Source organism: Podarcis bocagei (genome assembly GCF_964188305.1).
Source record: "Podarcis bocagei genome assembly, chromosome: 14".
In the NCBI taxonomy this organism is placed as follows: domain Eukaryota; kingdom Metazoa; phylum Chordata; class Lepidosauria; order Squamata; family Lacertidae; genus Podarcis; species Podarcis bocagei.
The window spans coordinates 24,712,019-24,736,101 of NC_138139.1; positions in this window are offsets into that span (position 1 = coordinate 24,712,019).

Below are 24,083 nucleotides of genomic sequence, written 5' to 3' on the forward strand. Positions count from 1 at the left end.
GAATGGTCAGGAGTCCAAAGGGCACTTTTTAGATGAGGGATGCAGTCGATAGAAGAGGGTCAACTGCCCTTCACATATTTCTGGTAAGTCGCTGGAAAGGACAGGATGCAGACCCAAGGTGTGGCTTCCGATTGGCTGCAGGAGCTTCCTGCACTCAAGCAGAAGCTGTGTTGGACTTCTGAAAAGCATTCAAAAACACTTACTTCTGGGTTTTTGGTGTTTGGGAGCTGATTTGTTCTTTAACTAAGCCATTCAAGAAGCAAGGTTCCACTGTAGTGGCACCCTGCTATATGGAGTTTAGTAGTTGGCCTGTCTTCTTTAGCAAGAGTAGCCAACGTGGTGCCCACCAGATAGAGTTGGACCCCAAGTTACTCCAATTTTCATGACCAGGCTACCTGATAAACCTCCACTGAATGGTTTGGTAACTGAGATCCACAAATGGCACCTGGTTAGTTTTGCCATGCCTTGATGAATATTGGCTTGTAGTAACATGGAGACAGGCTTTTTCACTGGTGGCGCCAGTGCTGTGGAATACTCTCCCTGCTGAAATATGAGAGGCTCCACTGAGATAGGTATGTCACTGGTTCTTAAAAACACACCTGTTTAGACCAGCACTTCCCTGTTCGCCTAACTTGAATCCCCTGCCTTGATTGTTGTTTTAAGCTGTTTAAATGGGCTTGTAAATATAAACCATATATTTAATTATGGATGTTTTAATGTACTATGTATTTTAATTACGAGTAGTTGTGTGTGTGTTTTTTATATAAGTGGTGATGTTCTTGTTATTTTCCTGTAGGATTTTATTTCTTTGTAAACTGCCTGGATATTTCTTTGTGAGATGAAAAACTCTCTTATTTGCAACACAAATGGGAGCTGTAGTCCAAGAACAACTGTCGGGTACCACATTTATCACCCCTATTTTATACTATCGTATTGTTTTAATGAAACTCAGGTCCCCCTAGCAAATAATGTTTCTAAGATGTGCAGCTATCACCTTCTTTCTAAAAAACACAAAATGACAATTATGCACCTAGAATATGATGCGTGAGTGACAAGCAAATGTTTGAGGACACGTGTCATTCGAGACACACTTATCAGAAAGCCAATAATGGATGTAGTTCTGTGATAAGTGCAGTTGAGGCTGGCCACTGTGAGAGCAGGATGCTGAGCTAGATGGGCAATTGGCCTCATCCAGCATGTTCTTATGTTATGATTCAACCTAGAGTACTAGAGTATGGCAGAGGCAGTAGTGAAGTATCACTCCTGGTGCCTTCAGAAAAGCTGCAAGGGCCCCCAGGAAAATGTAATTTCCCAGGGTGGCCAAGTCCATTGAATGGACCTTGGATTGAAGAGCATTCTGCCAATCCAGGAAATGCTTTGACATTACTTTGAAATACATCATAGTGTATTTGTATGCCGTATTGTGTTACTGGTCTCCCCATTCATGTTCCAGAAACCCATGAGTAAGTGGAAATTCATTTTTAAACATTTGTATTAACAATGCACACACACCACAAAAAGTCAATTTCTTTTTTGGCTGAACTTGAGGCAGAATCTTGGCAGGGGGATATGGATACCTTACATCATGTTTTCTATCCGTAGCTATTCGCTTTTTTTGGGGGGGGGGAGTCAAGAATTGCAACTTACTGCAAGCCTCTAATTTCCAGTGCCTTAAAAAAGCTTGAAGCTCAATGTGCTTATATTGCTTTGACTTGGACAATGATATGGGGGTTGAGGGGGGGAATCTCAGCATTGGAAGAGATTAAGTGTAACTTTTAGATCTTTCTTTGTGTGCCAAAGGGAATATTCCATATTCCTATCCTCTGAATATTGTCTTCCTGGAGATTATGAGATAATGCATCTGGAACAACATTAGCTCATCCAGGTTTGAGTTTTTTCCCATTGAAAATCAAACCGCCGTAATCTCGTTCTCCATCTGTCTGAACATATTTTTGAGTAAAGGGGTCAGCGTTGGCCATTGCACAGGAGTGTGGTCAGGGTTTCAGAGTTTCAAAACATAAGAAGGAAATTTCTGCCCTCCCCTCCGCCAGGCACCCTCAAATGATACCTAGACAGACTTTGTTCAAAATTCTTTTATGTTGTATTTTCTTTCAAAAACTGAATGAGTTATCCCAGCCTAAGACAGCAAAGTGTGTTTATTTCTCCTTTGGTAGTGTTTGCTCAGCAGATGCCTAGTCTTTAATCCAATCCATTCATAATTCTGGGCTAAAGTTAGGCTGGGATCCAATGAACTGATGTCAGCAAGCTCCCAGTGTGATTTCTGACCTAGGGGGCAGTTCCTAAACTCCTGGCAAAGACGGCTGAGAGGCAACTGGAAATGGCAGCCCTCTGTCTCTGTGGTCAGATAGGGAGGTCAGAGGTCACAAAACTCTAGGGATGAGGAGAAATTCAGTTCAGTTTACTATGTAAAGGCAAACCTACTCAATTCACACTTTCCAAAGCAATGTGAAAACTGAAACACAACCCTCCATTGAAATTCGCACTTCTCTGAATTTTCCAATGCAGTTTTCCAACCAAGTAGTGTGTAGGAAAAATGGACACAGTGGGGTAAAGTGTGCATTAAAATGCATATATTGGTGAAAAGGACAAACAGAAATGTGCTATATTAGGGAAATTGCTTTGCAAAAAGGTTGTATATTAGGTAGAATTGCAGGCAAACCTATGTACTTTAGGAAAAATTCACGCTTATATGCTGGTGAATTTTTACCAGCATTTCAAACCTTTATGGAAATGTGAAGATTTGAATTTAAGATTTTAAAAAATGAGAAACAGAGAGAGTAACCAAAAAGGTCAAGATTCACCCATTCCCAGAAGATGGCTGTGGTTGAAAATTCCATGACTGTCATTGATCCATCTCCCTCTTGGTGTTCTGAGGGCAATAAAAACCAAAAGGGAGACATTATGAGGACCGACTGGAGGAGGCATTGAACTGAATGAATCTATAGCCCCCTCATTCACTGGACATGCTTTTGGAACAGGGGAGAGATTATACCAGACCTGGAGATGGAATAGTCACCCCACCCCTTTTGAAGGTATGGGATGGGTGTGTTTAATAAAGAAGAACCGCTGAGAGGGAAGCAGAGCCAGCATGGTATAGTGGTTAAGAACGGTGGACTCATAATCTGGTGAACCGGGTTTGCTTCCCCACTCCTCCACATGCAGCTGCTGGGTGACCTTGGGCTAGTCACACTTCTCTGAAGTCTCTCAGCCTGACTCACCTCATAGAGTGTTTCTTGTGGGGGAGTAAGGGAAAGGAGATTGTTAGCTACTTTGAGACTCCTTAAGGGGAGTGAAAGGTGGGATATCAAGTCCAATTTTTTCTTCTTCAGAGGCCTTGTCACCTGCTCATCATGAGACTGGCAGGACCTTGGAAGTAGTGGTTCTGCCAACATAGACTCTCCCTGCCAACCCCTTTGTAGAGTTCCTCTGTCTAGATAGCAGCAGGACTCTCACACATTATCCTAAACTAAGTTTTTAATACTCAAATTTCAAAAGCCATCTGTTGAGCACACTGAATTGGTTGCATGGCAGAACAAAAGGCATGAAGTTTCCCAGCCGTAGAATTTTATTACCAGAAGTGACTCAGGTATGTTTTCATAAGGACTTTGCTGAGGCAGCTGAGTGATATTATGAGTTGTATTCAACTAAGTTCTACCAGCCGTAGAACCACTCAAGTTAATGGACATTACTAACTTAGTTCCATTAATTCCACTTGGTCTATCCGGAGTAGGACTTAGTTGAATACAATCCACTGTATCGTACTTGAATCCTACTGTTTTAATTGAATGTGTGCTGTTGGTTTTCATTACATTTTAAATTGTTAGTTATCAACCCTGAGATGATTTATGAAGCATATAAATTGTAGAAAACAAACAAGATCACTTCAGTCAGGAAGGGGCTTATAGTGAAAAATGTGATGTGAAAAAATAATTTAAAAAATGAATTAAGTTCTTTGGAGATTCACCAAAACCTAAGCAAGCACATTTTCTAGAAGCACTGTGTGGCATCTTTATTGAAATTGGCTTTTGGTGGTCATAGATAGGAAAGGGCTGGGCAAAACAGCCAATTGTTACCTGCCTGGAGACTTTTTTGACCATTTGTGCTGCAAGTCCAAATGAAACAAAGAGGTAGGATTGTGAGTACCATCAAATAAAAACAGCTGTGGTTTTTTGTTTTATAAAAAACAAAACAAAACTCATGTTAGGATACCTATACACATTTTACTGGACAAATAAATATTCACTCTCAGTATTCCCCAGAGAAGTTAGAATGCTCTTGAGGATTCCATAACATCACTAGCTCATCACATGGCTAGAGACAGGCATACGGAAAGTGGTTTACCCCTTGTTGTCACATATAAAACTAGTAGATTGAGAGATGATGGGCAATAAAGAGTTTTAAAAACCACTGCTTTTGCCACCAGATGTCCACACACATACCTGACTTTTGTGAGTTTTTGTACTTCACAAAGTGAAGGTAGAGCAGGGGTAAGATAAGTGGAATGAACCAGAGAAATGTCAGAGAGCCTGAGCACTCGCCCTGAAAAGGAAAAAGGGGGGGAGGAGAGAAAAAGAGCCAGTTGCTGATTATTGCCAGGCGGTTTGAGGTGAAGCCTCATATCTTTGAAAGTCATACCAAATCCCAAAGGTCAACGCAGCACTGAAACCCTTCCCATCACATGATTGTGTGTGCGCGATTTGCCTCTATAAAAATGTCGACAAATTTATGTGGAGTGTGGTCACTCAAGTCTGAGGGCTAACACGTAGCAGGTTTTCACGAGAGAAGGGCAATGACATCATGGAGTTCTAATGCGAGGTCATTTTTTTTAGACCTCGGCTGTGCCAATCATTTATTTGTTTTTAAGGCTATTGTGATGTCATGGAGAGCTCAGTTGCATAAATCAGGATTACTCTGGCATTGGAAAAAGACCACATGTCCTAAGGAATATAAATGGTGATTTACATAGAATTTTTGAGACAACCCTATGAATGCAAGGTCTCTTTGACTAATTCTTGCTATCTCATCCTTTATCCAAAGGGTTTATTTGATAGGGAACTACAACTGGCTTGGCCTTTAGGAAATAAAGTCTCTCTCTCTCTCTCTCTCTCTCTCTCTCTCTCTCTCTCACACACACACACACACACACACACACACATAACCTGCAGCTAGGCATTTCTGCTTGCTATTACGACTGGAGTTGGCATTCTTTAGGACCTTGGGGAGTTTCTGAGTTCCACTGGTATGCAGCAAATGCCTTGTAAATTAAGAGTCCCTAATGAAAACGCGCTGGTGTCCAAGCGGAGCAATCATCTGGTTAAAATCAGCCAGTAATTCCACTAATTTTACTGCCCTTCTCCCAGCCCTCAACGCCTCATTTAGGAAAAAAATGTTTATGTTCCCCTCGAAACACCTGCGTATTTTAACTCAGGGGGTCCCTGAAGCAATTATTTTTATTTTATTTTATTTTCATTTTTTTAAGGCTTCGTGTTGGGAAATACACCGACATTCATCCTTCTTCTGAACCGAAACGCATCGATGTCCTGGGATTCCCCACATTCAGACATGCTTAACTAGGACTGGTTCCTCCCCCCCCCTTCCCCTGCTTCCACACTTCACAGGCTCCATCAGCCAATATCATTTCCTTCCCACACAGCTGCTTTCCAGAACCAGGTATGTTTTTTCCCCCCCTGTCCACCAGCTCTTCCACTCCACATTAAAACACGAACTAGGTAGCTGAGGCAATGATCCTAGTTGCACTGATTTAGGAATGTGCTTTGCTGAAACAGTTTATTTACTTCCAAGTAAGTGTGCTTAGGATTGGACTACATATTGGTTGATTAAGAAAGAAACTCTTCTTCTCATTGTTGTTGTAAAAAACAAAACGAAAACATTTTATTGTGATGCATCCAAAGTACCTTAATGTTACACCTTGATTGCTGAGGTCTTTTGATGGGGGTGCTTGGGGGTTTTCACTGCTCCTGGGGTTCAGCTGACCTTTACTGGGGCCGAGTCTCTAGTGTGGCAGGGCCCACCCTGTGAAACTCATTGCCAATAGATGTTCAGTAGGAGCTGTTCACCTTACTCTGAAACACCTAATGGCTGTTCCCAAGAGCTTCATCTAGATACAGTGGACGCTCGGGTTGCGAACATGATCCATGCGAGATGCACGTTCGCAACCCACAGCGTTTGCAACCAGTGTCTGCGCATGCGTGGGTTGTGATTTGGCGCTTCTGTGAATGCGCAAAGCACAATTTAGTGCTTCTGCGCATGTGCGACCACCAAAACCCGGAAGTAACCTGTTCCTGAACTTCCGGGTTTCACAACCCAAAAAAACGCAACCTGAAGTGGCTGTAACCTGAAGTATGACTGTATTAAATTGCACCAGACATAAGATAGACCCCTGCAGCACCCCATAGTATAATGAAAGGACTGATGCCACAACTTGAATTATTTTGTCTAGGATAGGATCATGCCGCAATGGATGCTCACCATTTTTAGAATTAATTTGTCATTGTGTTGTATTGCATTTTATTGTTTTGTCCAGCTATGGATCAATAAATGACAAATGTAGTAACTGAATAGATGAGCCCCATTGAACACAGCGGGACATTTCCTCATAGTTAAAACATGCATAGGTTCGCCATGCCTTGCTGCAATCCTTAGTCACAACCCGATGGAGGCAGTCAGAAGTATGATAATGAACCTGATGTCACCAAGGGTAAGTGAAGTCATAGAATCATAAAGTTGGAAGGGACCACAAGGATCATGGAGTCGAATCCCCTGCAGTGCAGGAGTCTTTTACCCAGCATGGGGTTCAAACCCACGACCCTGAGATTAAGAACCTCATGCTCTCTAGAGTGAGCTATCCCACACTATCCCATTGAGAGCAACAAGGGCAAAGCAAATGGATGGGCAAAGAGTTGTGCAAGTGGGTGCCAAAAATAGCTGGAAAAGGGAGGCATTTTTCTGACACTCCCAAAATCTTTCATGAAACAGTGAGTGCAGTTTTGGCTCATCCTGAGTTGACACAATGCAGAAATATTAGGTGAGAGGAGCAGTAGAAGAATGTTAACTTGTTCATTTATTATAGCGTTGCCAAGGAAGGTCAAACAACCTGATTCACTGCTTCTCTCTCTCCAGCCCTGTCTGCAAAGTACATTGAGTAAGTTGGAAAGTATTTCCATTTGCAGAACGCGCTTCCTCTTCATTTCATACATCTGCAGGCACAAGAGAAGGCATAACTGACCACAAATGAGATCAGGGAACTGAAAAACTCGGTCTGGTAATATAAACCCCAGGCCTCTGAATAATCTGGGAAGGGGGTTGGCTATGGGAGGCAGAGGCAAGATTATTGCTGCTTCTTTTCTATTAAAAATAACAGCATATCAATTGATTTTTGTATTCTAATAATAATAAGCTTTTCGGTTTTCAAAACTGGGGAAAGCCTGCACCCCACTATCTTTTAACTGCTGCTCAAAGGCTGCAGTGATATGCACACTTCTAAGTGGGAGATGTAGTTCTCTTTCTTGATATAAAATGAAAGTGACGAAATAGCTTGAGCTTGCTGGAAAGAATTGTGGAAGAGAAATAAAACACCTGCAAGAAAAGAAAGCTGGAAACTCAGACTGTGTTGATACCCCTTTGGCTTTGCTGGATATTGATTGTAACATCTGAAAGGGGGGGCAGGTGCATGAATAATATTTTCAACAACACTGTAAGATTGCACCCCCCATATTTCAAATGAGGCAGGGGTCTGGTTCAGAGAGACAAGGCCACCCAGTCCATTCATAGCAGAGGTGAGCTTTGAACCAACAACTTCCAGAGTTGGAGCACACTCACTTTAGCCACTACCACCGAGATCACATAACACTGGTCTTGAAAGACCGACATTGGCTCCCAGTATGTTCCAAGCACAATTCAAAGTGTTGGTGCTGACCTTTAAAGCCCTAAATGGCCTTGGTCCAGTATACCTGAAGGAGTGTCTCCACCCCCATTGTTCTGCCCGGACAATGAAGTCCAGCTCCGAGGGCCTTCTGGCGGTTCCCTCACTGCAAGAAGCCAAGTTACAGGGAACCAGGCAGAGGGCCTTCTTGGTAGTGGCGCTCGCCCTGTGGAACACCCTCCCAGCAGATGTCAAAGAGAACAACTACCAGACCTTTAGAAGACATCTGAAGGCAGCCCTGTTTAGGGAAGCTTTTAATGTTTGATGCATTACTGTATTTTAATATTTTGTTGGAAGCCGCCCAGAGTGGCTGGGGAAGCCCAGCCAGATGGGCGGGGTATAAACAAATAATAATAATAATAATCACACCATGCCAAATTCACCAGTGCTTCTTTTTGACCACGTTCAATTAGACTGCTTTTTTGTGTTTCCTCTCTTTCTAAAGGAGGGGATGGAATGCCCACTTGTCTGCCTCACCTCATCTCAGGAAGAAACATGATCCAACAGGTGAATGGCAAATGGCCATAAAATGGTGTCTTTAAACTCAAAACTAGCCATCAGCCCCCCCCCCAATGTTGGGAAGCTGAAAACTCCGCAGAAAATTTGAAGGTAAGAGCATAGAAGTTGGAAACTTTTTTCAGCCTTAGAGCCACATTGTCTCATGGGTAACTTTCCAGAACAGCATTCTAGTGGTAGATGGAGCCAGAGGTAGAAATAGAGAAAGCAATGGATGTGATACTTTCTGTAGGCTGCATTCCTGGTATTGAAAGTTTTCTACAACACACTTCTGTGTTCAGCCAGGCAAAGGTTCATCACAGCTCAAGGATGCAGTCTCACCAGACAGTGAGGGACATGTCCAGTACACAGGGGGCCAGATAGAGGCTCCTGGGGGCCACATTTATTCCCTGGCCTGATATTTTCCCCACAGCTGGCAGAAGCTGTGGAAAGGGCTGCACAAGGCATTTGGCAAATGCAATGGATTTCCGGGTACATTAGGAATCTGTGCATTTGTGTTCTGAAATGAATTAGGATTGGAGAGAGGGCACTTTTTCTATAACTGCAGGTCAAAATAAAACACACACACAAATATCCTGTTCTCTCATCTGCTTGCGGTAATTACAAACAGAAAGTCCTTTTTGCCAGCTGCAAGGTTCATGGAGAAGTGGAAGGAAGATATATTACTTTCTAACTCCTGAATCTGTTGGTTTTTTGTTTTTTAAGAAAGGGGAGTGAGCCAAATCTTCTGTTTCAGCTTCCTGATGGGGTATATTTCATATCCCTGGCAAAGTCATGATTCCATTTTGGTGGTATATCTATAGCATCCGTATCTAAAGTCAGATGCAAATACATGTGTTCTCAGACCAGGTTCAAGTTTTGTTATTAACTGACAAGGCTCTTAACAACTTAGGTCCAAGTGTTGGAGTCTTGGAGTGTTGGAGTAGGACCTGGGAAACCAGGGTCAAATCTCTACTCAGCCTGTGAATCTCATTGGGTGGACCTGGGGCCACTCTCTGTCTCTCAGCCTGAACTACCTCACAGAGTTGTTGTGGGGATAAAATGGGGAGGACAGCACCATGTAAAACACCATAGGCTTCTGGGAGGAAAAGGTGGTATATAAATGTAAGAAATTAAACAAATACGATAAGCATTTTTAATGCACACTTCCCCCATGTGTGCATTTTTGTGCAGATTATTTCGTACACTTTTGCAAAATTCAGAGTGGTGCAAAATTATTTCCTGTGTTCCCTTGGAGAGTATGAATTATGTAGGTTCACGTTAAAATCCAAAACAAATTTCTTCCCTGTCCCTAATCTGGGTGAGTTTTGGGCGCAATTGAGAGAGAAGTCAAGAAACTCAAATCTCCTCCATCCTTTGTCCATCTACTCATAACTCCCATAAACATGACTGTGGCTTGGAAGAGGTCCATTTTTCAAATTGCACCACTGTACCAAAAAACCAGTCAGCCACAGGTAACACTGACTCTGTTTTAAAGTGCACCTTTATAACTTTCCTGCTGCTGAATGCAAAAGCCTATTATGCAAGCTAGTCTCTTGATTTCTGACTGCCTGTTTACACATAACAGGAGGGGGCAAGCTGAGAGCAGGTCTGTTTTCTGCACCTATTATTCAATTGCTTTGTTGAAGTTCAGTGCTAAGCTGCCTTTTCAAATATCTATCTATCATCTATCATCTATCTATCTATCTATCTATCTATCATCTATCTATCACACAGCAAAATGTCCTCTGATTCTAGAACATTATAGCACAATTGTTTTGTTTTCTGCTCAAAGAGAGAGAGAAAAAACTGAAGATGCGGGGTGGAGGAAGATGAAGAAACAGCTTGGGACTTAATAAACACCTTAGCCTGGAGCTCTAAGCTTTTATTCATGAGGATGTTTATCTCGATGTACTCGCTGTGGCTCCTTTACTGCACAGTCTTAAATTACCATTGCAAAGGTTATATGTTTATTTACAAAAAGCTGGCTCTGAATGGTGATCCTTAAGGCAAAGAGCGTGTCTCACGCCAATAAACATCGCTTGCTCTCTTAAACGCCGAGGCCAGATGAATGAGGTGATGTTTAGTGCCGCGGACATATTACAGTTTATGGCTTCATTAACTACCTGACCTGTATTATGTGAAAATTTCATCAAAGTGCAATGCATATTTATTCCCTGAGGTGGGCTGGCCGCTGATGCTTGATTCTTAAAGGAAAAAGAGCAGGTAATTACTTATAATTAGAGTGCTGGGGAAGTGAGGGCATTTGAGGAGGGAAGGCAATTTTCCCAGGCTTGTGATGACACTTAGCCAAGTGATTGCTTGGCGTATCGAATTCGCACGCCGAGGTGAAAGAGAGATGGGCAGGAAGACGTTGATGTGGCTTCTGTGGAAGCTTCAAGAATGTGAAAGGCATCCATAGTCCTTAGTATGGCACAGTTAGGTCCCCAAATCAGAAAGGGGGCTCAGCAACATTGCACTTTGAATGGCGCACCCAAGAGGAAGACAGAGGGCATGACAGAATTCTGGGTTTTCATGGACTTCCTGTTCCAGGTTAAAGGCCTACTTAAAGTGCTTTGGCCAGTGGTATGGACAATGTTAGAGACAGCAGCAGGGGACTCACCCCTAAATGTGCTCCAGAGGGCACACGCCCAGACTGAGCCCCAAAGCCCCTTGGTACCCCGAGATGTTCACCAGAGAAGTGCATACCCTCCAACATTTCTCCGATGAAAATAGGGAGGTCTTATTAAATAAATAAAGAAATAAAGAAATGTATACCCTATCCATCTGTTTATGGAGAAGTTTGTTTTATGGCTGGTTTTAAAACAAGTTTTTAAATAAGCCATCCCAACCTCCTCCCCATCTTCTTCAGCAAGGTATCACCAAACCAGTCACTGGGAAGACTCAATGCACAGTGAATGAGGACAAGAAAGAAGCTGGTATCATTGTCACTCCTACGCATGGACATCTCTGTCTCTCCCGCCTGTGCTAAGCACAGAACATGCTGTGCTTCTAAAACAATGCAACTGCTGGAAACAGCAAACAGTGATTGAAAGACAGCAAAATGTGGGAGGAGATGAAAGTGTCACCATGAACCATCTTTACACCAGTAACCCTCTCACAAGCCCTAGAATCCATGCATAGCACAGTGTAAATACACTGCAGTGTCTCTTCCCAGGGAAGGTTAATTTTTATAGACATCAGGACAGCCTTTTCACAGGGCAGCAAAACTTTCTAATATCATTAAAACCCAACTGAATGGAACGCCTAGCTGCAAAGACGTTAAGGCCAGTTGTGTGACCTTCTCAAATACAAATGGCCTGGCTGTTTGCCAGCACTTAAAAACACCCCAAACCTGCTAAATCTCTTTCTTAAAACAACTGTAACTCTTCCCTTTCAAGTTTTTCAACCTTTCACCCGCCAGGTTCCTAGCCCTTCACCCCTGACCCACGGCTGTGTTTGCTTAGTATTGTGCCAATCGAGTTTAGAAAGGTGAAAAAACTTGATGGTGCAAAGGAGGGAGAAGAATCCAGGAAGCAAACCTATGCAAAATCCCAACGCAACTCTCCCTTTTCAAAGATGTGCAACTCCGATGGAACTTAAGAGATAATTCAGAACTCTACATAAACTGGCTGTTAACTAAACACAAGCGGCATGATCTGGTCCAGTGATATAGTGGACAGGTGCATTTAGAGTTCTTGGATGAGTCCGGTGGAAATGCAAGTGGAAATTGCTGGAGTTTGTTTATTTGCCCCATGTTTGAATTGGAAATCAGTCCAGCGAATATGAACAGTATTTGCAGTTGTTGTTTTCAGTTCACAAATGATACATAATCAATTACACACCACCACCCGTTTTCATTATATTTCCTTTGCATTGAAATGAATGGGGTGGGAGGGAAATGAACTGCAGTGGAATGGGAACACTGCTGCAAGTGATGAGAACCCAGCAGAGTGGGAAACTATGCTTTGTTACATCCCTAGGTGCACTTCGTGAGAACCCATGCAGCCAAGCCCCTTCCAAGACTATGCAACTTTTGACCAATGCAGCCATTTGGGACGATGGCATCTGCAGAAGTTCTACTGAGGGACAGGGAGCGCAGGGCATTCTGGTTGTGTTCCTATATTTCCTTCTCAGCCTAGGATCTGCTTAATTGAAAGAGTGTAGCCCACAGCTCAGTGTTAGAGAATCTGCTTTGCATGCAGAAAGTCTCATGTTTGATCACTACCATCTCTAGACAGGGCTGGGAAAGTCCCCTGCCTGCAGCCCCTGATAGCGGTTGACAGTCAGCATAGACCAGGGGTCAGCAAGGCTTACTGGGCATGGGCCGGATCACTCCTGCGGAGATCCTCCGTGGGTCGGACCAGCACAGCATGAAGCCGGAAATGGTGTCAAAAATCGCTTCTGCGCAGGTGCAATTTTCGGTGTCTAGGCATGCGCAGAAGTGATTTCCGGTGTTGTGGACATGCGCAGATGCCATGTCCAGTGCCTCAGCATGTGCAGAAGTGATTTCTGGAGCCGCAGAAGAGAGGTCCCATGCCGCGCTGCGCTGGTTTAGTGCAGCGTGCGGGGACTCACCGAGCAGGCGGCTCGGTTTGGGGGTGGCTCATGGGCCAGTTAAGCGACTCTCATGGGTTGCTTCCGGCCCATGGGCCTTAGGTTGCCAGCCTCTGGCATAGACAATACTGAGCTAGATAGACCAGTAGTCTGACTTTCCACAAGCCAGGAACACAACTGTAGCTCATGGGCTGAAGCAGAGTGGTAGAAATCCTCTTTTTCTTGCAGAAGGTGCCATGTGCTAGAAAGGCTAGCAAACACTCCTGTCTGAAACTCTGCAGATCCACTGCCAGTGAGAGCAGGACAGCAGTGAGCCAGAAGGACAAGCTGTCTAAGTTGTTGTAATGCCGCTTCCTGTGTTCCTAAGAGTTTATAGAAGACAATAGCCAGAACTTCCAGCATAGGAGCTGTGAATGAATTAGACCCATTGATTCAGGAATAATGCAGCAGGTTATGATTAATTCTGCTATTTTCCGCAGGACCAAATTTGTACCAGATCATTCTGTCACATGGTACTAATAAATTACTTGAGGGCATTGCGTTGTTGTCGGGTTTTGTTTTTGTTTTTGTTTAGTATTATTTAGCATAATGTTGCATTTTGGTTATTACATTATTTATCATGTTACATGTCATCAGCCCCTCTTTAATTAAGGTGATGGAATCCAGCAGCGTGGAGGCTCACCCTATCCTTGTACTTATTTGGAAGAAAGATACATCTTTCTCATACACACACATGCTTTAAAATGCAAAGTAAAACACCATGCTCTTCTGTGCAGTAACCAAGCTGTGTGTACACATGCAAACATGTGCTTCTGTCACAAATTGATTGCAGGGATACCACAAAGGCATTTCTTGCATCACCCAAAGGGAATGTAGCATGCCCAGTAAATCACTGAAGGAAGAAACAAGTAGAATTTCCTGCTTCACTTGCACTCCCTGCCTCTCAATGGAACCAGATTCAGCTAGGTAGCTGTGTTGGTCTGACACAGTCAAAATATATAAAAAAATTAAAACATTGTCCAGTAGCACCTTAGAGACCAACTAAGTTTGTTCTTGGTATAAGCTTTTGTGTGCATGCACACGTATCTGGAGAAGTGCGCATGCACACAAAAGCTTATACAGTGGTACCTCAGGATGCAAACGGAATCCGTTCCGGAGACCTGTTTGCATCCTGAACAGAACGTAAGACGCGACAGTGCATCTGCTCATGCGCGGGTCGTGTTTCGCCGCTTCCACACATGCGCGTGACGTCATTTTGACCGTCTGCGCATGCACAAGCGGCAAAACCCAGAAGTAACACACTCAGTTACTTCCAGGTCACCGCAAAGTGCAACCTGAAAGCGCTCAACCTGAAGCGTATTTATCCCGAGGTATGACTTTTCCATGAACAAACTTAGTTGGTCTCTAAGGTGCTACTGGACAATTTATATATATATATCTCAATAGAACCTTTATGGATGTCAGGGATCTATCTATCTGAAAAGGCAGTTGAAGTGAACCACCTCTGAAATTATTTTTAGGGTTGGTTTAGGCAGGTGCACAGATCACTTAATTTTTCAATGCCCAGCCTCTTAACACAGATCAAGACCGGGGACTCATTGTCGGGGGCCAAGCGCAGCCTTTGAGGCCCTACTGAGACCACACGCTCTCTTCCCAGACCACACACCTCACTGGTCCTGCTTCTCCCCCTTAGTGTTTTTGCCTGGCTGAACTGTATGTTAGCAATGCATGGCAATCACAGATTAACGAGGGAACTGGGTGAGACAAACCTGTGAATGAAGACATGTGAAGGGGATATAAATTGGGAACAGACTAATTTGTCCATTCCAACTTCAAGGGCCCCTGTTCAATTTAATTATTAGTCTACCACATTTAAAGACCCTCCGTTCCTCTGACAGAAGCACTGGGTGGCTAATGACAGGAAATCTATTTAGAATGCATTTCTATCATAGTAAAACCATCAATTGAAATCTATCAATTAGAAGCATAATTCTATAATACCGTCCCGGTAAAATACCAAATTGAACTGGATTCAAAAGCCTGTTTTGAGCTGTATTTAAAATTTTCCACTGTGTGGGGGGCAGTTAGATGTTCACTGGGGGGGGGGTCCCCACATACAGGGCACCACCACCAAGAATGCCCTGTCTTGCATCACCACCTTCCTGGACTCTGGTATGGATAGAATAAGAAGCAAGGCATCCTCCACTGACTGTAATGTAGTGGTGGGGACTCTCAAGTCCTGGGGACCATTTATCTGGCTGTTGAGACTTTCCTTCAGAGCTACATTCTTCATCAGCCCTGCTTTTCACTTTCCTTGAATGTTTTTGCCTGGCTGGAATGTGTCTTTGAAGTCATGTGGCTTGTGGAGGTAAACTACCTCTGGCATATCACATTCCGCTTGTGAGATTTGCATTGGCTACCAATCTGCCACCAGGTCAAGGTGTTGGTACTACCATATAAGTCCCTATGCAGTGCAGAACCATGTTATTTGAGAAACCGCTTTATCCTTTATAGGTCCAGTAGATTGCTGCGGTCTGTGGGAAGAATCTCTCCTTCAGTTTCCAAAGATCTCAGACGCCATCTCCCCAGTAACTCAGAGCAGGCCAGCTCTGAAATTTCAGATCCAAAATGCTGTGTTAATTACTCAGTTCAGAGAGGGTGGCACAAAACGTGGGGTTCGTGGCACAAAATGCCACAAAACTAGTACTGAACTTTGGCATCGGTTTGGGAGAGATCCGAAATTTCAGGGCCACATGTTAATGGAGCTGAACAGGGCTTTTAGTGTGGCTGTCTCTGTTCTGTGGAACAACATTCCTGCTGAGGTATGACTAGCACCTAATATCTGCACTTTCTGGAAACAATTGAAGACCTTTTCATTCCAACAGGCTTGGATAAATGGGTCTTCTCCGTGACTGTCCCCTTGTTAGGGTTTTGGTCATGCTTCAAATGTATTTGTTGTTTTTAAGTTTTTAATTACCCAAGATGTAAATAGCCTTGAGATGGTAGTTTAGAAGCCAATTAATAAATCCATGTTAACAGCAACTGCAATTCTGATAATACCTCTCGCTTGCTTGGATGAGGGACAGAGAAGAGCATGTGTAGAAGCTAGCTTCAAATATTGTGACTGATGTCTGATTGTGAGGGAAGCCATCTTTATGGCATTGTCCACATTTGCCTTTGGTCCCACCCAGCATTGGCATGTGGACCCCAGAAGTTTGCCCTGAATGGAATGTGGCCCTCGGGCTAAACAAGGTCCCACACTTCTGTTTTCAACAAACCAACAAAGCACAACCAGAAACTCAAGCAGTGGGATTGGAGAGATTATAAGAGCACAAGGATCTTCTCATTCTGTGCAAAGTTTGAAGCTGCGTCCTGTCGACCCGTCTGAATTCGGCAGCTTCTTCTTCCCCAAGCTGCCCATGTGATGCCTGTGCATTTTAAGGATGTTTTATGTGACATCGCTCTGAGGCCTGACATTTAGACTTCTACCCATCCGGTCAGCCAGGACCTTCCAGCATCTTTAATCCTCCCCCCACCAACACACTCTCCCCTCTTTTGTTACGACCGTTCCCAGAAAGGAAAGTGAGTTTTAAAGTGTCAGGACAGTGTAAAATGCTGATATATAGGCCGCTGTTGTTTGAAGGCCTTTTGAGAGGCCCAAGCTCCACCCTCCGCCTCTGTTCCCTTCAAGTCGGGAATGATTCATCAGCGAGAAAAAAGGCTCTGCCCTTGGGTGGAAGGCCTTTGACCTCCGTGAAGAGAGGGGTCAGACTCGGAGCAACTGCGTTAGCGCCAGCGCCACGGCTACAGGCCTTGGAAACAGAAGGGAGAGCCGGTTGAAAGAATGGAGTGGGACGGTGGGAAAAAGTGGGCATTTCTAAAAGTTAAGAGTATATTTCTAAGAGTCTCAGTGGATCAGCTGACAAGTGAGGTCAGAGGTCATATTTATGCTTGATTCCTTGAGCATGTTACAGTAACATCTGCTTGTTAAGGGTCTCCGGGGACCAAATGTTCCTGACCTCTGCTTACAAAAAAAAGGGGGGAGAATGGGACACACAAACGAAGAGATTAGATGTTCATATCCACATTTTTTTTTTGGCTGAAGCTTAAATTTTGGTTCTCCTGGGGCTGCTTTGGCAGAGCCCATCAATTCCTTTTTTGGGTCGTCATCGTCCCCAAATCGCCATTTCTAGTTGGCACAATGTTTGTGAGCCTCAATCTGGCAGTTAAGAGCCATCACAGGCCAAAATGTCTGGGAGAAACCAGGCGGGGGGGGGAGTATGTGCATCCTTTTTATGCCTCGTCTGAATACCCTCTGGTTTTATGGTGAGTCGGAAATAGTTTGTGAATTAGGTGGTGTGTTTGTTTGCTTGTTTACATTTGCTCTCTAAACAGCCTAAGCAAGAGAGCAAGATTTTCTTTAAACTGAGAGCAGAAATTTGATACTTGACACTGAAATTTTGCATAATGTATGTAGCACACACACATATGGGAATGCAATTGTTGCTTATTCTTCACTCTTACGCTCACACACAAACTTCCTAATTCCTGGTTTTGTAGTGATAAGAATCAGACCAGCCCTAGATACTAAGGCTGAAGTCCTTACTCCAGTTACTGAATTCAGTAGGACTTCCTTCTGAATAGACATGGCTAGGAATGTACCCTCCGATAACTTGAAACCAAAATCAGGGATGCCATCTTCCTGCATTCCATCTTCCTGGTTTTTATCACAAGAGCACGGCAGGCTTTTTGGTTGTTGTGATCTCATGCAATTTCATGTCATGCCCCCCAAAAACCCCCACATTTTTTTCAAGCACGGTGCCCCAAAATGCATGTGCGAGATCATGGCTCTGAAAAAACTCTTTTTTTCCAGGGGGAAAGTGTGCTGTGAAATCGCTCGAGATCACAGCAACCCGAAAGGCCGCTGTCCTCTCACGATAAAAAATGGGATGCTTCTCCTACCACTTGCTAGAAGAGCTTCTTTGCAAGAGATACCAGAGGCTTACTCATTTCTTTGTTTATTTTAAAGTATTTTGATCCTGCTTGGGGGGGGGCGTCTCCTACAGCAGCTTACAAATGTAATAGTTTCTGCCTCCTGGACTTTCAGTCTAAAAGACACAATGGAAAAGGAAAAGGGATTGGGAGGATGGAGGGAGGGAAGGAAGGAAGGAAGGAAAAAGAAAAACCAAACACTAAGAATATATATAATAAAACAGTGTCATGATACTTTTTTCATGGCTACCCCTGCACCCAAAAGCAATCTTGGGAAATGTGAAGGATGCTGAGAGTTGTTAGGGTGTCCCTATTCTCCTCACAGAGCTACAATTTACAGAGTGGCTTAACAGTCAATCCCTCTTCCCATGGAACTCTTAAGAAGCTACAGTTTCCAGTTTTCTTTGAGGAAAGCTGTGACTGCTTAAAGTGGTGTGATGCTGCTTGAACTGTACATTGCAGATGGCACTCAAGTAACAGAGTTATTGGAATTTCCAGAGGAGAGGAGAAATCTGACATTGCAGGACATTGCATGCCATCCCACCTCTCTCCCTCTTGTATAGCCTGATGGAATCTGGAGGCTTCTGAAAACTCATCAGCATTTCAGTGCAAATTTCTCCTCATTCACATTGTTTGTATACAGTTTTGCCTAATGTTCACATTTTTTATTTGCAAAGCAATTCCTCCCAATAATAATATTTTTGTATGTTATTTTCACTAATATCTGCATTTGCACACATGCTTTGTACTAGTATATGTTTTTTCGTAAACATTACTTAGATGGAGATTGAACTTTGAAGTGAAATTTGGAGAAGGGCAAGTTCTGAAGGAGTGCTCTTTGGGTTTGCATATTGTTTCAGAATGTGTGAGTTGAGCCACACTTTCTGTTGGCCTTTGAATGCGACCCATATCCATATTCTCCCTCATCCCTATTTGTGAATCTATCTTAGCTGTCTTTCCCTTGTCACTCTGAGCCAAAGCTTTTGTCAGAGCTTCTGCTGCTCTTCTTGGGGGTTGCACTGTGTATTTTTTTTACGAATTACATGTGTTATTGTGAAAATGTGTTTATATTATAACGTAGTTTTACTCATGCTTATGCTTTTAAATATGTTGTAAACCTCTTGCAGAGATCTTTTTGCACAGCAAGTGACCAACAAGTTCAATAAACCACCGCAACATTATTTTTCCATTATTTAACTTTTAGGATTTTGAAATCTTTATGAGATGGGGAAATGCATTTTAAAAGAAGCTTTTCAGTTTGTTTATGGTCATTTCACCCACAATTGAGGTGTTTTTCAGATATATGCCATCCAATAAGTTCTCTTCATATGTCAACATGTGAATATCCATTTCATTGACAGCAGTAACAGCAAAAATCTCCATCAATGGACATATTCTGTGATGTTATCCAAGGCCAGCAAGTAATGGCTAAATATATTTGTGTTGTGGTGGTCTTTGAGCCCATGTCAACACCAAGCCAATTTATCCTCCGAGAGCTGAAATTCACTAAGCGTGTTGAGCAAAAGGAAGTAGGTGCTTATGTTTCCAATGAAAACAAGTGGGATTTATTCCAGTGTGAAATCTAGATGATACCCAGTGCGATCCTATGCATGTTTACATTGAAATCAATCCCACTGTTTTCAAAGGCCTTGTTCCCTCAGTAAGCATGTTTGGATTTTCAACCACAGAAATCGGTGTGATGCGTTTGGAGAAGGAGAGTTTGAAACCCGATAGATGTGAGTTGTGGTTTTGTTTAAAGGTAGAGTCTTTGGAGCAAGGGTTACCAAACGCTGGACACTGAGAGCCACCCCACTGATTATAAATATGGGGGGGGGGAATCATTCGGAAGTGCATTCTGCCACAAGGCACAATAACCCTCCTAGCAAGTCTTTCAAATTCTCTTAATCAGGGTCAGAACCGACAAGACATGGACTGCCCTGTGAGTTCAGTGGGGGGAAAATCCATCTTCCTAACATAACCCCTTTCCCTTTTAAACTGACTCACATATACACACTTCGCCCTTTTATATATATATATCCCCCCCCATTTCCCTTTCATTTGGAAGGGACCCCCTCATAAACATGCAGAGCAATTTTCCAGCACATTAACCCAGGATGGGAGAAACCTCGCTCTTCAGGCAAGGGGGAGGCTTAAGAAAATGGAGATGCAGGCTGAGCCGAAGATGGATGAGGCTGGGATATAAGACAGGGTGGTTTTTCCACTGTCCTGCCCGATACACCTAGGACAAAAGCTTCATTGAGTAGGATGCTTGACATCAGCCTCATAAAGTAGTAAGCGGCACAAAAGGACTGACATTTGAAAGTGCCAGGCCCTGCCCTCTCCTCATTGCCGTTCCGTCCAAGGGCTGAGCCTAACAGTTGCAGCCCTTTGTTGTCCCCTATGACAAGAGGTGTAAATAAATAGTGTTGACTTTAATGCAGTCACACAACTTTGCCTTCTCTCACACCCCTCTCCTCTATCCACCCATCCCAACAATAACATTTCCTTCCAGCGGTCACACAATTCAACCACATGCCACCTGATCCCTTATATCTGTAAGGGAGCCAATACACTATTGCCACTCTGGCACAGAACCCACTTGGGGCAAACATGGGCATGCAAGGCCTTCCAAAAGGAGTGGAAAGCTAAAAGAGAAAGGGGAGCTCCTTTCCTTCCTCTGAAGGTGGTTCCTAGGAATGCCAGAAGCTGCTTTACACTGAGGCAGACCATTCACCTGTCAAGCACAATGTTGTCTATTCAGATTGGCGGTGTCTCTATGGGCTTCCAGGCAGGAGATTTTCCCAGCCCTGCACCAGAAATTGAACCTTGGGCCTTCTCCATGCAAGGTCAATGCTCTAACACTGAGCTACAGTCCTGCGCACTTCGCCACACCATTTCTTGCTTTTCTAGGTTTCGTCTTCAAAGTGGGAAACATGAGAATCATGTGGAAACCTGGGACCTAAGAGATAAAAGATACCATTTTCTTTTCTCACCTCACTTTGACAGCTAAAGCCAAATAGACATGGGGTGGGGGAAGGCTGTGAAGTGGGTAAAATTGCCTCTTCCCCAATGCTCCATAAAGCTAGCTGCATCACTGGGCAAAGGTGCTCTATAGATGTGTTTTTCCCATGGCTCTTGGAAGCCCAAATGCAGAACTAAAAATTTGGTAAGGGCATCAGTATTATCATCAGTTCGAGGACATTGACTAGCAGTACAGGGAAAGACCTCTTTGCCCGACACCTTGGAGAGCCTCTGCCACTGAGAACAGAGACTAATGAGCTGGATTGGGATCACTGTGTTGTTCAGCTACAGCATTTATAATCCCTGACCATTTGTGTGGTGAGTTCCCGCCTCCCCCCAGTAGGAATAACGACACAGGACACATTATTTAAGGTTAATGGGCTAAAGTTGGCCACAACTTTATTGGTTACAGGTAAGAGTAGTATTGGCTTAGGCATTGGTCCTAACAGACTATCCGGCTTCAGCCTGCTTGCTTGAAAACCGGGAAGGGTTAACACCAGCAGGGGGAGCCCTGCTGATGCACATCAACTAGGTACTTCCCCGGGGTAACAGAACGGGGGGGGGGTGCGTTAGGCCCTGGCCTCCATAGGCTTCAGACGAGGCAACGCCCCCCGGAATCCTTTACCGGACTACCCTTCAATATTTGGGGGAGGTGATGGCGCTCCCCCCCCCAACACATCTACATAACAATACCCCTACCAATGCCTAACCGCCAAAACCAAGGAGTTGCGACGATTTGCTATGAGGTAGGCGTAAAACCAAATGGCTGGTGCCAATTTGCCAAGTGGAAAAAAATCCTACCAGGCCCCTTAACGGTGACCAACCAGAGTCCATAGCAATGTCAGAAAGGAAACCTTAAAGGGCCACCACACGCGTGCTGGTGGCGTGAGCCCGCAACCCCACCTCCTCCTGATGTCGGAAGTGGCTTTGCCACACTGGCCAGGGCTGATGGGAGTTGGAATCCAACAATATCTGGAAGGCAACTGTGTCTGCCACTTCGGTAGATGGATCAATAGGATGATTCATTTTCAAGCACCTTCACTGGGCATGTGACCTAATGTTGTGGACATTATTCATTTATACGTTGAGTTGATTAATTTATATTCCACTTTTCTTCCAAGCACAGGACCCAAGGTGGCTCACAGCATAGATTAAAACAGCTACAACTAAAATACAGTGGTGCCTCGCAAGACGAAATTAATTCGTTCTGCGAGTTTTTTCATCTTGCGAATTTTTCGTCTTGCGAAGCACGGTTTCCCATAGGAATGCATTGAAACGGTTTCCCATGGGAATGCATTAACGGTTTTAAGAAAAAGGAAACAAACTTGCAAGACGTTTTCATCTTGCGAAGCAAGCCCATAGGGAAATTCGTCTTGCGAAGCAACTCAAAAAACGAAAAACTCTTTCATCTTGCGAGTTTTTCGTCTTGTGAGGCATTCGTCTTGCGAGGTACCATTGTACACAATATTCTTTTTTGTGGGAGAAACCCTGCAAATATGAGTAGCCCTGTTAAAAACAGCACTGAAAACTGTTTTTTCAGTTGGGGCGGGGGGAGACGACCCTGCCACAACAAGCCCGTTAGTAGCCAAGGAATAAAAAAAGTATTTGCCTGGCTGCAAAAGGAAAGGGGAGCTGCCTAGCCTCCAATGGAAGGGAGTTCTACAACTGGGGAGCAGCCACCAAGAAGGCCCTATCTCATGCCCTCACCAAACATACCTGTGATTGTGGTGAGTCTGAGATAAAAAAATCACTTTCTCTTCAAGCAGTGGTTGGGTACTAGGGACCAAATAACAGAACTGTAGAACTGGAAGTAATCCCAAGAGTCATGTAAACCAACCCCCTGGAATGCAGGAGTCACAACTAAATAATCCCTTACAGATGGCCACCCAACTTCTACTTAAAAACCTCCAATGTAGAAGACTCCACCACTCTCCAAGGCAGTCCACTGCACTGTCAAAAAGCTCTTACTGTCATGCTGCCCTCTGTTTGACCCTTGGGACTCTCTCCTACAGACTCTGCTTTACACCCTACTTGCATGTTTTTGCCAGGCACAAACGTCTACTTGAACTCTTTTGCTTGCCTGGATATATGTTATAGAGCGGTGTGTGTGGGGGGGAAAGATTTTATATGAAAGACAGTCTATACATGTTTTGAATAAATAAATAAATTTGCAAGGAGGAGGAGGAGGAGGCAAGGGGAAATGTCTTCTGGAGAAAATGGCCGGTTTATTTATTTATTATTTTAAGTTTTCTAACACCCCCACCCCTAAAAAAAAGGGGGGGAACTGTCAGTTTGCAGAATTTTCTCTGGATATTCTCCACCACTTCTGGGGGGCATTTGCCATTTTCCCCACTGCATTGCCCCAGAATGGCACTGGGGTGCAGAGGATGTTGAATGGTGACCACGCTGCCTAGACAATGACTACTGCTGCCACCACTGCTTGGAAAAAGGAGGACCAGCAGTGGCAACAGCAAGAAAGCAGCAAAATGAACCTTGGGGAAATGAACAAATAAGCTGTGCTCCTATGACTGCTAGTGGTGAACTCCACATCTGAGAAACTACGGCAGGTTTTCTCATCACCTTAGAGGAGTTTGACGAAATCCCATCCCTTGCTTTCTCTGCCCATAAATGGGATAGAAAAGATCATTTGTCCCCGGTTGTAGTGGCAAGGCAGGTGTGGGAAACCTCAGGCCCAGGGGTGGGGGTGCAAAAGCCATGTTCACCCCATATATCTAAAGCACTGTGACCCCAGGTACAACAGCTGTGGGTTCTCCCAAATAATTATGGGAGATCTTGATTTTTCAGGGTGCTGAGAGTTTTGGGGAGGCCCGTGTTCCCCTCCCAGAGCCAGATTTACGTATAAGCTAAACAAGTTATAGCTTAGGGCCACACTCTCTTTGGAGCCCCTCCCCCAAAAAAAATTAAAGGGAAAAAACACACCTGGATGTACATTTTCAAAATATAAGATAAAAAAATGAATAAACTAAAACCTACATACAGCAACAGTGTTTTGTGTTGTGTAGGCTCCTATGATGTAAGTAATGGGTCCCGCCTG